This window comes from Bufo gargarizans, chromosome 2 (genome assembly GCF_014858855.1).
Source record: "Bufo gargarizans isolate SCDJY-AF-19 chromosome 2, ASM1485885v1, whole genome shotgun sequence".
Lineage (NCBI taxonomy): Eukaryota > Metazoa > Chordata > Amphibia > Anura > Bufonidae > Bufo > Bufo gargarizans.
This window is the reverse complement of record NC_058081.1, coordinates 722325291-722340646: the sequence shown is the minus strand read 5'-3', so window position 1 is coordinate 722340646 and position 15356 is coordinate 722325291.

Genomic DNA, 15356 nt, shown 5'->3' with positions numbered 1-15356 from the left:
TGCGTCGTGGGAAAGGCAGCCTAAGGCTACTTTCACACTCACGTTTGGTTCGGATCCGTCTTGTATCTGCACAGACGGATCCGCATTGATAATGCAAATGCTTGTATCTGTTCGTAATGGATCCGTTTGCATTATTCATTAAAAAAAAAGTATAAGTCAAAACGGATCCGTCTTGATTTACATTGAAAGTCAACGGGGGACGGATCCGTTTTCAATTGCACCATATTGTGTCAGTGAAAAACGGATCCGTCCCCATTGACTTACATTGTAAGTCAGGACGGATCCGTTTGGCTCTGCATCGTCAGACGGTCACCAAAACGCTGCAAGCTGCGTTTTAGTGACCATCTAAAAAACGCAACGGAGACCAAATGCAGTCTAATTGACTTATTCATTCAAGAATGCAGATCCTTGAAACGGATCTCACAAGCTGATTCACATGAAGTCAGCCATGTGTGCCAGAGTACCAACAGGCAAGATTTTGCTGTCGTCATCAGAAGGTGAGCTGACCCTGTAAAAAATTGTAGGTGAGGGCCTGCAGGTGAGCTGACCCTGTAAAACATTATATGCGAGGGCCTGCAGGTGAGTTGACCCTGTAAAACAATATATGCAAGAGCCTACAGTTGAGCTAACCCTGTAAAACATTATATGCGAGGGTCTGCAGGTGAGCTGACCCTGTAAAACAGTATATGCGAGGGCCTGCAGGTGAGCTGACCCTGTAAAACAATTTGCACAAGCTCACCAAAATTGGACTGTTGAAGACAGGGAAAATGTTGCCTGGTCTGATGAGTCTTGATTTCTGTTGAGACATTCAAATGGTAGAGTCCGAATTTGGCGTAAACAGAATGAAAACATGTATCCATCATGCCTTGTTACCACTGTGCAGGCTGGTGGTGGTGGTGTAATGGTGTGGGGGATGTTTTCTGGGCACACTTTAGGCCCCTTAGTGCCAATTGGCCATCGTTTAAATGCCATGGGTTACCTGAGCATTGTTTCTGACCAAGTCCATCCCTTCATGACCACCATGTACCCATCCTCTGATGGCTACTTCCAGCAGGATAATGCACCATGTCACAAAGCTCGAATCATTTCAAATTGGTTTCTTGAACATGACAATGAGTTCGCTGTACTAAAATGGCCCCCACAGTCACCAGATCTCAACCCTATAGAGCATCTTTGGGATGTGGTGGAACGGGAGCTTCGTGCCCTGGATGTGCATCCCTCAAATCTCCATCAACTGCAAGATGCTACCCTATCAATATGGGCCAACATTTCTAAAGAATACTATCAGCACCTTGTTGAATCAATGCCACGTAGAATTAAGGCAGTTCTGAAGGCAAAAGGGGGTCCAACACCGTATTAGTATGGTGGTCCTAATAATTCTTTAGGTGAGTTTATAACTGCACTGCACAAGGGCAAAAAAAGACATATATATAAAAAATATTTCCTTGTAATAAACCCTGTTATTGGCTGTTTCACACAGCACTTGCACCCCAATAACAAGAATGGTTTGCTGGAATTACAGAGCTGTATAATGGGAATTTGGATCCGCAGGCAGTGTAGCAAGGTGTAATAGGATTGTTCCTATTACCCAGGCTGTAACCTCCCCTACTGAACCCTGTTCTATATAAATGCTGTGGAATGATGCCTCCTTATCCTTTCCCTACATCTTGAATAATCTTTCCCTGCACTTGTAAATAGTTTTTTTTAGCACAATTAAGTCTTTCCTAGCACTGTCCCTAGCGCCTGCTGATGTCTCTCCCTGCACTAAGTACACTGGAAAATGGCAGAATCCAAGATGGCTGAGGCTATTTATAGGGCTGTGACATCACAGGGCTGGCTGGCTGCTGATTGGCTGTATGCATGGCATTATGGGTTATCCCACCTTCCCAGAGTTCCTTGCTCCTTGTCCTCACAAGTGCAGCAGCCATTTTTAGAAAAAAAAATATTTGTTACCACGAAGCCTGAGGAATTTCGGATTCTGTGCGAAACAAATTTTTCCTGAAATTCGGATCGAATTCCACTTCATCAACTTCGATTCGCTCATCTGTATTTGTGACCGAAAGTTTCACGTCTACACTGTTTATATATGTCACCTCTGATGTGAACCACTACTCAGACAATTATTGATATTCTACAATTAGTTATATCAGTTGTGATGTCTGCTTTTGAATTCTAATTTTGGAATACCCTATTACCCTATTAATAGATGGAGGTCACCTATTCACGACCCTTATTTATCAAAGCAAAGCGTCTCCCACTCTGGAGGACCCAGCACACAAATGTACCACATGGACAGCCTATTGATTTCCTTATGAACTATGTGATTCTTCATTTCCCCTGTGGAGGCGCTGTAGGGAGGTTGAACACGATCTACAAGGTCTCCTAACAGATTACAGATGATTACTGTGCATCCTAGAGGTCAGATACCTTCTGATAAGCTTGTTGGATAGGACCCAAGTTATGACTTGTTTCACAGGGAATCCAGCACCGCAGAGCTTTATATAATGTCACTGGTTACAGCTGCAGCCCATGACCAGGTAATGTCACCTGCTGTGTGATCTCAGATATAGCAAGAATTCCTGAGTGCGGGCGAAACACGGTTCTTACAATTGAATAAGTACAAAAACTATTGAAAAACAACCGCAGACTGATAATAGAATATTTCTAAATTGTTAATGACTCTTAGAAAGAGGAAGTTGTGGCTTCTGAATGTTACAGCCTCACCCACTGACACTGGGCAGAAATGATACAAACCCTCAGAGCACCACCAACATATAAAGACAAAGGGAAATGATTTATCTAGAGTAAATCAATATAGGGGGTTAGTCCGCAATCTTATAAGGGGTTTTCTAGGAGTTTTACATTGATGAACTATTCTCTCAATAGGTAATCAGTATCTGATCGTTGGGGGTCCAACTCCCTGGATCCCCGACGATCAGCTGTTTAAGAAGCCACTGGCACTCACAGTAGCGCCACTGCTTTCTCCAGCTGTGCCTAGGCCATGTGATGCAAGTTCATCGGTCACATGGCCTAGGCGCAGTTCAGCCCATGAAATGAATGGTGCTGAGGTGTGAGAAGGCAGCACCGCTACATTGAGCATTGGTGCCGTCCCAAACTGCTGATTGGTGTGGTGTCAGTCCTCCCACTGATCAGATACTGATGACCTCTCTAGAATGTCAGTGCCAAACTCCAAGAAAACCTCTTTAAAGGGGGTGTCCAGGTTCAGAGCTGAATCCGGACGTATCCCCATCTTCACCCCTCCAGCCTCACTGATATGAGCCTTTCATGCTCAGATGCTCTCACTATCACATAGGGCAAGGGCTGTTTTTTACACTTCTAGGCAAAGGCTTCCACGTAGCAGTGATGCCGGTGACGTCACAGACAGTAATGAGTAGGATTTAGTGCTACCATAGCTATTTGACAGGCTAGAGCAGCGCTAAAGCCCACCCATTAGTGCCTATGATGTCACCAGGCTCACTGCTAGGCAGTAGCCTCTGCCTAGCTTTACCCATGGAGAGCCCAATATGTCACTGGATCTCCAAAAAAAGCCTTTGTCCTGCGTGGTTCAGTGCAGGGCAAAGGAGAGCATCGGAGCATGGCCTCCTCATGCTGCTGCTGCCACCTCCACACTATGTCATTGTACCACTCCGTGTGCTGTCCGCATCCGTGGCTCCGCTCTGTGGACCGCAATAAAAATATAACATGTGCTTTGAGGACAAGAAAAGGCAGTTATATTTAAGGCTGTCCGTGCCGTTCCGCAAATTGCGGAATGCACACAGACGCCATCCGTGTTTTGTGGATCCGCAATTTGCATCCCGCAAAACACACAGCGGTCGTGTGCATGTGGCCTGAAGGAAATGATTATATCCAGCACACATTTATTTTCAAACTATTGTAATTGTTAAAACCATGACACCCTGAGACACACAAGTATATATATTGTCCTTAACCCCTTCAAGACCAGGCTACTTTTTACCTTCAGAACCAGGCGATCTTTAGCAAATCTGACATGTGTCACTCTTTTTGTGGTAATAACTTTAAAACACTTTTACTTATCCAATCCATTTTGAGATAATTTAGGCGGCCCCATAGAAATGAATGGAGTAAGACGCTGACAGTTGCCTAGGAGACCCAGCACTCAGGCTGGATCTCCTGGGCTTCTGTACGCTAGCAGCTTTGATGCCTGTGAAAGACATCGGGGCTGCCATGGCACCCATCGACCCCCTGCCAGCGGAGCGCGGGGGAGAAATGGAGTCCCCTCTCTCTGTATAACCTGCACGTGCCACGGTCAGCGCTGACAGCCACGCGTTAAAGGGTTAATCGGTGTGTGCGGTGATGCCGGCAGATGCAGCAGGGGCCCGGCTATCAGTAACAGCCGGGCCCCTGCTGCGGATCGGGTGGGTGCAGCTCCTGCACCCGCCCGATCCCAACATGTACATGCAGGTGAGGATGCGGCAAGGAGCCACATTCGCTCATGTACATGTACAGTTGCAAGAAAAAGTATGTGAACCCTTTGGAATTATATGGATTTCTGCACAAATTGGTCGTAAAATGTGATCTGATCTTCATCTAAGTCACAACAATAGACAATCACAGTCTGCTTAACCGCCTCCGGACCGCCTAACGCAGATGTGCGGTCCGGAGGTGGCAGCGCTGCGCAGAGTCACGCATATACGCGTCATCTCGCGAGACGCGAGATGACGCGCTTTGCCGGCCCGCGCATGCGCAGTTCGGGACGGCATTTCGTCAAGGGGGGTCGCGTCATCAGCTTGCCAGCCAATGATCGCGGCTGGCAAGCTGATGATTTAAAAAAAAAACAATCAGAAGCCACATAGCAGATCATATTAGTAAATATGATCTGTTATATTCAATATTGTTATGAGACGCACAGGAGTGAGTGAAGCCACAGAAGGAGGTGCTCACAGTAAAAAGGATTCGCCCCTCCTTTACAAGTAAAAACAGTATCAATTAGTATACTGGGCACTCACACTATAGGTAGAACCATAAAATAGCAAAATGTCATAATGATCAAGTGGATAGTTTTATTAGTAACTTACTGTTTCTAATGATAAAATAAAATACAATAATAAAATACAATGTTAATACAGTACACTGGAATATTTATCGGTCAATAGGGTACATAAAATGCGCTAGACATTAGACTACAACTATCTAAAAGTGAATAAATTATATAATACACAAAGATGAGGGTGGATATTCAAGAATCGCAAATTTAATGGCACTTGCTGATATGTCCTAAACAGGTAAGTACTGGCCAAGGAAATGAAGAATGATATTTGGGACGAAGTCTCCGAAAAGACCGATGGTGCAATGTGGAGCAATGTACTGGTACAGTGAGAGTTTTAGTGCGGCGTCCCGCTTCTACTCACTGTTCGGTGATTGCTGGTAAGGATTACGCTGCTGCAATTCCGGTGATCGTATATCAGATGCAGCATGGAAGCAGGCTAACACAGGCTTGGAGGACATCAGCTCTTTAAACTTACGGAGCGATGCCCAGAGCCACTTAAACCGGCAGCGGAGCTAACCTGAGAAGGAACTTTAGGTGACACAGAGAACCGGAATTGCAGCAGCGTAATCCTTACCAGCAATCACCGAACAGTGAGTAGAAGCGGGACGCCGCACTAAAACTCTCACTGTACCAGTACATTGCTCCACATTGCACCATCGGTCTTTTCGGAGACTTCGTCCCAAATATCATTCTTCATTTCCTTGGCCAGTACTTACCTGTTTAGGACATATCAGCAAGTGCCATTAAATTCGCGATTCTTGAATATCCACCCTCATCTTTGTGTATTATATAATTTATTCACTTTTAGATAGTTGTAGTCTAATGTCTAGCGCATTTTATGTACCCTATTGACCGATAAATATTCCAGTGTACTGTATTAACATTGTATTTTATTATTGTATTTTATTTTATCATTAGAAACAGTAAGTTACTAATAAAACTATCCACTTGATCATTATGACATTTTGCTATTTTATGGTTCTACCTATAGTGTGAGTGCCCAGTATATGATCTGTTATATGGCTGCCTGCTCCTCTGCTGGTTCTTTTCGTCGGTTGGATCCAGCAGAGGAGCAGGCTTCACAGTGAGTACACCAAACACCTCATACTAGCCCCAGATTACCCCCTGCACCCCAATTAACCCTTTGATCACCCCTTTGATCGCCCCTGTCAATCACAAGTGAAAGGAAAAAAGTGATCAGTGTAAACTGTCACTTTCTTTTTCACTGGTATTGACCGTTAGGTTTTAGGATAGTTTAGGCCCCTTGGTTAGGTAGTTTAGGGATCAGTTAGCGCCCAGCCCACCGCAGTCACTGATTCGCTGATTAGCGTATCGCTAATCAGCATTTGTACTTTTATAGTATCTGGAAGTGATCAAAACTGATCACAGTCAGATCTATAATAGTATTAGTGTCACTTTAGTTCTCCCTCCACCCAAAACGCAGTGTTTGCCCGATCAGGCCTGATCAGTCGCCCACACGTGCGTTCGCCCACGCCCGCCCCACAGCAGTTTTGATATTTTTTATCAACCGCAGCGGCCTCCGGTACTTCGCTAGCCTCCCATTTGTAAGACAGGCTTGCTTTTTTTCTTGGGTAGTCTCAGGGAATACCCCTAAATTTAGTTGCCCAAATGTCAAACAGGGGGTATTCTTCTGAAGAGGCCTACAGGCTTCTGACCCAGTCGGATGAGGAATGGGAACCCTCATCTGATGAATCCAGCAGGTCAGAATATGAACCTGTAGAAAGCAGTGGCTCTCTGACCCAAAGTTCGGACGAGGAGGCTGAGGTCCCTGATAGCACCAGGCGTACCCGGCCCCGTGTCGCTAGACCACAGGTTGCGCAGGATCCGCTTCAAGAGCAGCAGAGTGGGGCTGGTGCTGTCGGATTACGTGGTGAGGCATACACCAGCAGCGCAGCCCTCCCCTGACCTAGTACCAGCACTGCCGTACAACCTGGTGAAGTGGCGAGCACCAGAAGGGCAGTTGAAGCTGGTACGGTGGCACGAGCAGTAGTGACCCCGTCGCAGCCACCGCAAAGACGGGCCCGTAGAGCCCCTAGAATCCCAGAGGTGCTGGCAAACCCTGATTGCCAGTCCCCAACTTCAGCCGCACCTGTAGTTCCCCCTTTCACCGCCCAGTCTGGAGTTCGGGTTGAGACAGCTCAGATCAGTTCGGCCCTGGGATTTTTTGAGCTGTTCTTGACTGCGGAGCTCTTAGACATAGTCGTGGCCGAAACAAACAGGTATGCCACACAATTTATAACCGCCAACCCGGGAAGCTATTATGCCCAGCCTTTTCAGTGGAAACCAGTCCAAGTTTCCGAAATTAAAACTTTTCTGGGCCTTCTCCTCAACATGGGTCTAACTAAAAAGCATGAATTGCGGTCATATTGGTCCACGAACCCAATTCATCACATGCCCATGTTCTCTGCTGCTATGTCCAGGGCACGTTTTGAGGCCATCCTGCGTTTCCTGCACTTTAGCGACAACACCGCCTCCCGTCCCAGAGGCCACCCAGCTTTTGACCGGCTCCACAAAATTCGGCCCCTCATAGACCATTTCAACCTGAAATTTGCAGATTTGTATACCCCAGAGCAAAACATCTGCGTAGACGAGTCCCTAATACATTTTACCGGGTGCCTTGGCTTCAAACAATACATCCGAAGCAAGCGCGCCCGGTATGGGGTCAAATTGTATAAGCTTTGTGAAAGGGCCAAAGGCTATACCCACAAATTTCGGATCTATGAGGGAAAAGATCAGACCCTGGAGCCGGTCGGTTGCCCTGACTACCTGGGGAGCAGTGGGAAGACAGTCTGGGACTTGGTGTCACCCTTATTCGGCAAGGGGTACCATCTTTATGTGGACAATTTCTACACAAGTGTGGCCCTCTTTAGGCATTTGTTTCTAGAACAGATTGGCGCCTGTGGCACCGCGCGAACTAGTCGCGCTGGCTTCCCCCAACGGCTCGTTACCACCCGTCTTGCAAGGGGGCAGAGGGCTGCATTGTGTAACGAAGAACTGCTCTCGGTGAAATGGAGAGACAAGCGTGACGTTTACATGCTCTCCTCCATTCACGCAGACACGACAATACAAATTGAGCGAGCAACCCGTGTCATTGAAAAACCCCTCTCAGTCCACGACTATAACCTTCACATGGGAGGGGTGGACTTCAATGACCAGATGTTGTCTCCGTATTTAGTTTCCCGCAGAACCAGACGCTGGTATAAGAAGGAGTCTGTATATTTAATTCAATTGGCTCTGTATAATAGTTTTGTTCTCTACAGTAAGGCTGGGAGAACTGGATACTTCCTCAAATTTCAGGAAGAGATCATCGAGAACCTCCTGTATCCAGGAGGTTCCGTGGCCCCATCCACCAGTGTAGTTAGCCGTCTACACGAGCGACATTTCCCCAATGTCGTTCCTGGTATCTCAACCCAACCGTCACCCCGAAAAAGATGTTGTGTCTGTAGCAGGAGTGGAATAAGGTGTGACACTCGCTATTTCTGTCCTGACTGTCCTGACCACCCTGCCCTATGCTTTGGAGAGTGTTTCCGGAAGTACCACACACAGGTACACCTAGCATAGGGATCACATCTCACCAGGACAGGCACACAGGGCTATTAGGGCCCATTCACTCACAGCTGCTGCAAACTTCTCCTTTCACCTGGGACAAAGTGCATAACGCACTTCGCCACATCTTTGGGCGATTTGCGCTTTGCACATTGACCCATGGGGAAGGAGAGGTTTGTTCTATAAAGGTAAAAAAAAAACACCAGTAAGCAAAAAGGTTAATGTTTAGTTCAAAAAGTAAAATTTTATATGTTCTGTTCCAAAGTTAATCAAATTATTGCGTTGCGGCCTGTTTTTTTTTTTTTTTTTTACCTTCCAGGTGGACCAACCGATCGACTAGCTGCAGCACTGATGTGCATTCTGACAGAAGCATTGCGCTGCTGTCAGATTACACGCAAGTCGGTGTATGCGGCGCTGCAAGACGAGATTTCTACTCTGCAGTAAAATATACGTTTGCCAAGGCATACGAGCTGAGGAGGAGGCGGCGTTCCTATGCTTTGGCAAACACTTTGTATATAAAAAAAAAATAAAAAATCCCGGCAATGATTTATTCATCCACATTGATTGATGTGAATGGAGAAATCGGGTTTGCCAGGGCATACGAGCTAAGTGGGTATGGATGTTGGGCGGAGCTCCTATGTCCTGGCAGATGCCTTTCCCCTCCTTTTTTTTTTTTGGGCAGAGATTTTTTCATCCACATTGATCGATGCGAATGAAGAAATCTGTGCCGTTCATTTTTTTCTTTCAGCCCAGAGGCTGAACGGAAAAAAAAATCTCATTACCTGTATGCTCAATATAAGGAGAATAGCAGAAACTCCTAATGCTGGCCATACATGTAATAATTGCGGAGACCCTCAAATGCCAGGGCAGTACAAACACCCCACAACTGACCCCATTTTGGAAAGAAGACACCCCAAGGTATTCGCTGAGGGGCATATTGAGTCCATGAAAGATTTACATTTTTGTCCTGTTAGCGGAAAGTGAGATTTTGTGAGAAAAAAATAAATAAAAAATTTCCGCAAACTTATGCCAAAAAAAAAAAATTCTATGAACTCGCCAGGCCCCTCATTGAATACCTTGGGGTGTCTTCTTTCCAAAGTGGGGTCACATGTGGGGTATTTATACTGCCCTGGCTTTTTAGGGGCCCTAAAGCGTGAGAAGAAGTCTGGGATCCAAATGTCTAAAAATGCCCTCCTAAAAGGAATTTGGGCAGCTTTGCGCATCTAGGCTGCAAAAAAGTGTCACACATGTGGTATCGCCGTACTCAGGAGAAGCTGGGGAATGTGTTTTGGGGTGTCATTTTACATATACCCATGCTGGGTGAGATAAATATCTTGGTCAAATGCCAACTTTGTATAAATAAATTGGAAAAGTTGTCTTTTGCCAAGATATTTCTCTCACCCAGCATGGGTATATGTAAAATGACACCACAAAACACATTCCCCAACTTCTCCTGAGTACGGCGATACCAGATGTGTGACACTTTTTTGCAGCCTAGGTGGGCAAAGGGGCACACATTCCAAAGTGCACCTTTCGGATTTCACCGGTCATTTTTTACAGATTTTAATTGCAAACTACTTCTCACACATATGGGCCCCTAAATTGCCAGGGCAGTATAACTACGCCACAAGTGACCCCATTTTGGAAAGAAGACACCCCAAGGTATTCCGTGAGGGGCATGGCGAGTTCCTAGAATTTTTTATTTTTTGTCGCAAGTTAGTGGAATATGAGACTTTGTAAGAAAATAAATAAATAAATCATCATATTCCGCTAACTTGTGACAAAAAATAAAAAGTTCTATGAACTCACTATGCCCATCAGCGAATACCTTAGGGTGTCTACTTTCCGAAATGGGGTCATTTGTGGGGGGTTTCTACTGTCTGGGCATTGTAGAACCTCAGGAAACATCACAGGTGCTCAGAAAGTCAGAGCTGCTTCAAAAAGCGGAAATTCACATTTTTGTACCATAGTTTGTAAACGCTATAACTTTTACCCAAACAATTATTTTTTTGCCCAAACATTATTTTTTTATCAAAGACATGTAGAACAATAAATTTTGCGAAGAATTTATATGTGGATGTCGTTTTTTTTGCAAAATTTTACAGCTGAAAGTGAAAAATGTCATTTTTTTGCAAAAAAACCGTAAAATTTCGATTAATAATAAAAAAAGTAAAAATGTCAGCAGCAATGAAATACCACCAAATGAAAGCTCTATTAGTGAGAAGAAAAGGAGGTAAAATTCATTTGGGTGGTAAGTTGCATGACCGAGCGATAAACTGTGAAAATAGTGTCGTGCAGAAGTGTAAAAAGTGGCCTGGTCATTAAGGGGGTTTCAGCTAGCGGGGTTGAAGTGGTTAAACTAAGAACACACAAAGAATTAAATGTTACCATGTTTTTATTGAACACACCATGTAAACATTCACAGTGCAGGTGGAAAAAGTATGTGAACCCTTGGATTTAATAACTGGTTGAACCTCCTTTGGCAGCAATAACTTCAATCAGACGTTTCCTGTAGTTGCAGATCAGACGCGCACAACGGTCAGGAGTAATTCTTGACCATTCCTCTTTACAGAACTGTTTCAGTTCATCAATATTCTTGGGATGTCTGGTCTGAATCGCTTTCTTGAGGTCATGCCACAGCATCTCAATCGGGTAGAGGTCAGGACTAGAGATGTCGGGAACATAAATTTTTCAGTTCGCGAACGGCGAACGCGAATTTCCGCAAATGTTCGCGAACAGGCGAACTGCCATAGACTTCTGGCCAGGGACTCTTTCTGGCCACAATAGTGATGGAAAATTAGTTTCAAGGGGACTAACACCTGGACTGTGGCATGCCGGAGTGGGATCCATGGCAAAACTCCCATGGAAAATTATGTAGTTGATGCAGAGTGTGGTAAGTTGAATTCGCATTGCGATTACAACTTACATATGAGTTCCTAATGGTTGTATTGCTAGAATTGACGAATATAGCACTATATTCTCAATCTTCGTTATATTCTAGCAATATAACCATTAGGAACCCAGCTCTAAGTTGAATTTGCAATGTGATTAATATAACCTGCATTAATCGCATTGCGATTACAACTTAGTCAAATTTGTGACTCTGCAGCTTCAGAATGAATCTAAAATGGATGCTGTCCTTGCTTTTTGATAGGAGGTGGGAGGGTCTCGGAGGGAGGGTCTGCTGCTGATTGGCTGGAATGTGTCTGCTGACTGTGAGGTACAGGGTCAAAGTTTGCTCAATGATGACTTATAAGGGGCGGACCGAACATCGCATATGTTCGCCCGCCGCGGCGAACGCGAACAAGCTATGTTCGCCGGGAACTGTTTGCCGGCGAATAGTTCGGACATAACTAGTCAGGACTCTGACTGGGCCAATCCAGAAGGTGTATTTTCTTCTGTTTAAGCCATTTTTCGTTGATTTACTTCTATGCTTTGGGTCGTTGTCCTGTTGCAACACCCATCTTCTGTTGATCTTCAGCTGGTGGACAGATGGCCTTAAGTTCTCCTGCAAAATGTCTTGATAAACTTGGGAATTCATTTTTCCTTCAATGATAGCAATCCGTCCATGCCCTGACGCAGCAAAGCAGCCCCAAACCATGATGGCCCCACCACCATACTTCACAGTTGGGATGAGGTTTTGATGTTGGTGTGCTGTGCCTCTTTTTCTCCACACATAGTGTTGTGTGTTTCTTCCCAAAAACTCAACTTTGGTTTCATCTGTCCACAGAATATTTTGCCAGTACTGCTGTGGAACATCCAGGTGCTCTTGTGCAAACTGTAAACGTGCAGCAATTTTTTTTTGGACAGCAGTGGCTTCCTCTGTGGTATCCTCCCATGAAATCCATTCTTGTTTAGTGTTTTACGTATCGTAGATTTGCTAACAGGGATGCTAGCATATGCCATAGACTTTTGTAAGTCTTTAGCTGACACTCTAGGATTCTTCTTCACCTCATTGAGCAGTCTGCGCTGTGCTCTTGCAGTCATCTTTACAGGACGTCCACCCCTAGGGAGAGTAGCAGCCAGTGGCGTAGGGATCGCCATAGCAACCATAGCAGTGGCTATGGGGCCCTACGCCACTGGGGGCCCGTCTGGACCGCATTAATTTTTTTTTATTAACACACACAGGCACTGGCAGCCAGGCCCGCCCGCTCGCCCAGTGTAGTGGGCGGGGCGTGGGCAGGCGGTCCGTGGCTCGGGCCTGGCTGGGGATTGGGAAGCCAAGGAGTAGTCAGGTCATGTGCTCCGCCTCCTTGTCTCAGTCTCCCGGCGGCCGGCGTCGTAACGTCACTCACTCCGACTTCACGCGACTGCTCCGCCTGCTTCTAAAGTGGGAGGAGCATGCGCGTGCGGCGTGACGGAGTGAGTGACGTCACGCTGCCGCCGGCTGCCTATTTTGAATGTGAAGAGTGGGAGCCTGCCTGCCCGCCCATGCCCAGTGTGCCTAACTGCCCATGCCCAGTAGGCCAGAAGTGAATGGATTCTGATGATCTTCTTTTCTGCACTGCCAGCAGTCTGCCACAGTAAAAAGAAAAAGTCTGGAGTGGAGAGGAGTCCTGACTGTCCCCGACTCCCCAGTAAGTTAGTGAAGTGTCAAGTGATAGATAAGGATTATTAGATAGTAGTATACATACTAGTACATACTTTGCACAAGTTTATTATTTACAACTTAAAGGGAACCTGTCACCAAAGAAATCGCTTATTAAGCTGTTAATACTATTAACAGCTTAATAAGCGATTTTTTTGGTGACAGGTTCCCTTTAAGTTGTAAATAATAAACTTGTGCAAAGTATGTACTAGTATGTAGTACCTTATAGTGCTGCATAGTAGTGTCCTAATGCACTTTTTCTTCGTTTAGCCGCATTTAGCCTCCTTGAGAAATCAATGTTTTATTCAGTCGCTGCACCGTGCTTCAAGTCAGGTTTGAAGTCAAGGGGGCAGCGGCCTAGGTGTCTCCAATGCTGCTCTCCCCGCCTCCCGCTGCCTTTATTGACACGCCGGATCTCAGTCCCGGGACCGCGCTCCCAGCCCGCATGCGCAGTAAAGGGCTGCTGTAGCCTGTAGCGCGATCCCGGCTCCGGCTCGTACACTCAGCCGGCTTCAGTTTCGTTACTGCGCATGTGCCCGGCATCTTCTGTAACTGCGCTAGTAAGTAAGGCTGGCGGGCGCATGCGTAGTAACCAACACCTCCAATCTCATCTCATTGATTGGCCTCCAGTTGGCTGACACCTCACTCCAATTAGCTCTTTGAGATGTCATTAGTCTAGGGGTTCACATACTTTTCCCACCTGCACTGTGAATGTTTACATGGTGTGCTCAATAAAAACATGGTAACATTTAATTCTTTGTGTGTTATTAGGTTAAGCAGACTGTGATTGTCTATTGTTGTGACTTAGATGAAGATCAGATCACATTTTATGACCAATTTGTGCAGAAATCCATATTATTCCAAAGGGTTCACATACTTTTTCTTGCAACTGTATGTGATAATGCAGGAAGGGGTTGAAGAGCATCTGTCAGCAGATCTGTCCCTATGACACTGGCTGACCTGTTACATGTGCACTTGGCAGCTGAAGGCAGTCTGTGTTGGTGCCATGTTCATATGTGTCCACATTGCTGAGAAGAATGAAGTTTTATTATATGGAAATAATCCTCTAGGAGCAGCGGGGGCGTTGCAGTCACACCTAGAGGCTCTTCTCTATATGTCAATGCCGTGCCGTCTGCACTTTGATTGACAGAACCAGGTGTGATGATGTTTACACTGCCTGGTTCTGTCAATCAAATTGCAGAGAGAGCAGAGTCTTTAGGTGTAACGGTAACACTCCTGTTGTTCATTTGCATATATATTAAGACATAATTTTCTCAGCAATGCAGGCACTATATGAACATGGGACAAACACAGATGCCTTCACCTTCCAAGTGTACATGTAACAGCTCAGCCAGTGTCATAGGGACAGATCTGCTGAATGATGGGCTTTAATCACAACTATGATCAAGAAATGGAGAAACTTTTGGGTTCAAGACTCATAAGTTCCAGGGTTTCCTTATTTTAACAAGTAGTTTTATAATGTATTTTATTTTTTAATACGAGGTGTGCCTGTTATGGTCATTTTATTGACCATGAGTCTAATCTGCATCTTAAAATGAAAAAGAAACAGTTAATGAAATAAATATTAAAATAAATAATTTTCTGGAACCACAATATCTTAATGTGCTGCTTTTACCTTATCTTGTGTTAGGTGGCAAAAATACCGGAAGTGGGACGGTGAGTAGTACAAAGATGTGAGAAGGAGGAAGCTATGAGAGATAAGCTTCTGCTCTCCTCAAAAGAAACCTAATTCACTCAAAGTAACTTCTTTTAAGTTTGAAACACACAGTCTTTCTATCTAAGTTTTTTTTTTTTTTAAATATGAATAATATCTCAGTCAGGATGATGGATAGAAGTATCTGCAGTCTACAGATTCTTCTGGCAGCCATTACCCTGTCCCAGCTGTGGAGAGGTAAGTGTGAGTCTTCTTCTGTCATGTAGAGTCCTCTTCCATCACATTGTATCCTGTATTCGTCAGGTCTATTCTGTTCTATGGGAAACTTCACTTTAATCCAATATTTACTAATTCCTTGGCCCCTTAACCCCTTCAGGACCTTGCCATTTTTCATCTTAAGGACCATGTCATTTTTGGCAAATCTGACATTTGTCACTTTATGTGGTGATAACTTTACACACGCTTTTACTTATCCAAGCCATTCTGAGATTGTTTTC